The sequence below is a fragment of the Periplaneta americana genome, chromosome 14 (assembly GCF_040183065.1).
Source record: "Periplaneta americana isolate PAMFEO1 chromosome 14, P.americana_PAMFEO1_priV1, whole genome shotgun sequence".
Lineage (NCBI taxonomy): Eukaryota > Metazoa > Arthropoda > Insecta > Blattodea > Blattidae > Periplaneta > Periplaneta americana.
Window position 1 is genome coordinate 28494045 of NC_091130.1, and position 2262 is coordinate 28496306.

Genomic DNA, 2262 nt, shown 5'->3' on the forward strand with positions numbered 1-2262 from the left:
AGCAATGCCGAGGATGAACCAAATTAAACACTTAGGGATCAATATGGACTCTCATCTCACCTTCCGAGATCATATCCATTCTCTTCTTCGTAAGGCCAATGGGTTGATAGTTAGACACTCCCATTCTGGCGGCCTTCACTCCTGACAACCTGGGGGTAGGACTTACCATGTATAAGGTCCTCATTCGCTCTGTCATTCATTACCTATGCCGCACCCGCATGGGGTTCGCGGCAGTGACCCATCTCCGTAAACTCCAAGTTATCCAGAACCAGGTGATTCGTATCATATCCAGGCTTCGAGACTTTGGACCCGATACAACAAGTTTACTGTGCATGCACTATAGGTTGTTGACTCGCTGCAGGTAGATAGAGATGTGTTGAGGTAACAACGTTGCTATTTATAGTAGACTACGGTAGTATGGGGAAACACACATATGTACATTCTGAAAGTAAATATACATTACACAATGATAATGTCAAAAGAATATGAAAAGCATTTATTCTCCTGTCTTTTTTAAGCATGTGTGTTTAATTATACACAGTGTTAATGGTGGAAATAAGCATGTAGCAATTTTATTTTTTTTTATTTATCCTATTGGTCGTCTTTAGGAAGTGCAGTTACAGTACCGAATTGCAATGTACCTACTACAAGATACATTTTCAGTGTCTCAAACGTAAATCTTTTTCGGTTATCTGCCAAAGTTTGTACTGTAGAAAGCTGCGCTCTACGTCGCATGACGTGATAGAAGGAAAACGAAAAAACCTATCATCATTGCACTCTCTAAGAGACAGTCCTTTATTCTCAGGTGACTCTATGTCCACTAATTTGCTGTTTATATTACACAATGTTCCATATCTGTTATTTTTACATAAAATTGATTTCAACTTCTGTTTTACACATTTAGTAACCGGTGTACTTGATGTCTAATTAATTCTCTGCATCATTTTCTAAATTAATTTGAGGACTTCCGGCATCTCTTGCTCTGACTTTTCTAACCGTGTAATAGTTTGAGACACAGTTTGTATGAAAACCAAATTATTCGTCAGACCCTTCAAATCCAGAGCGTTTTCCTTTGCGTATTTGTTGGCATTCAGTCTACAGTACCCCGACCTACTGTACGCTTTACCACTATACTCAGTACGCCGTTATGCGGATTTCCCACTGAACTGCTCTATTGGGTCCGAAGTCTCGAAGCCTGATCATAACACATCTCCCGCGAGTCGCTTCGAGAGAGAAGTTCCACGATGAGCTAAACTTGCAAACCGTAGACGAGTTCATTGCTCGATTGGCTAGAAACCTGCATGAGGTCTCCCGTGCCAGCCCCAACCCGCTCATATCAGCCCTTGGCCAGTATGATCCTAGGTTACGGCGAAGACACCAGACATGTCCACTAGCTATTCTCTTAAGACAGGGAGGCAGGTGCCACTCCCAGATTTAGGTAGATGATTTATGACTTAATCGAATAAGCAACCGCTGTGAAATGACCTTGCTGTAACTCGGGCTATAGATCCATTCTATCCCTCTTACAGATCGACGGAGTAAAGAGTCAATTAACTAGTCTCCGGATCTGACAGAAATCATCAAAGAGCTAATACCGTTTAGATGATTAAATAACTTCAGCTAACATATCGTCCCCAATAATTCCGTTTTGCTGATCGATGGAGTTGTAATAGAGCCAATTGGCAAAATCACACAGTCATTTTACCTACGAGCCAACTGGCTAGTCTCTGAAATTGAGACATCTCATCCTGCCTAAGGTTTTTCCGTGGTTTTCCTAAGGCGCTAAGACAAATGTCGGTATGAGCCCTAAAAGAAATGGGCCACGGACCTGCATTCACTTCCCCAGACATTGGTGACGGCTCAAAAGTAATGATTATTCACATCGAACTCGGGCTCTAACAGAATTTAATCGTCCCCTTTTATAGATCAATGGAGTCATCATTGGCTGGTCTCCTGATCTGAGAAAAATCATCAAAGAGCCAATTGGCTATTTCCGTTTAGATAATTAATCCCTACGCGTTCGAATCTTCAAACAGCCAAATTGGCTATTACCTTTTCGTGCCTAGACCTCTATCACTTCTCCTCCCAGTTGGTACCATCGCGTTTCTAACTCCTCCGGATCAGGTCACTGTACTCCTCCCCCCCCCCAGTATGTTGCAGCTAATCACTTACGTCCATTTTTGGCTTTCCCCCTCGAAATTTCTAGCGCTCCTTCACTGGGGCGGCAAAACCCGAAGTGAGACAAGTGGCCAACAGGCTTGG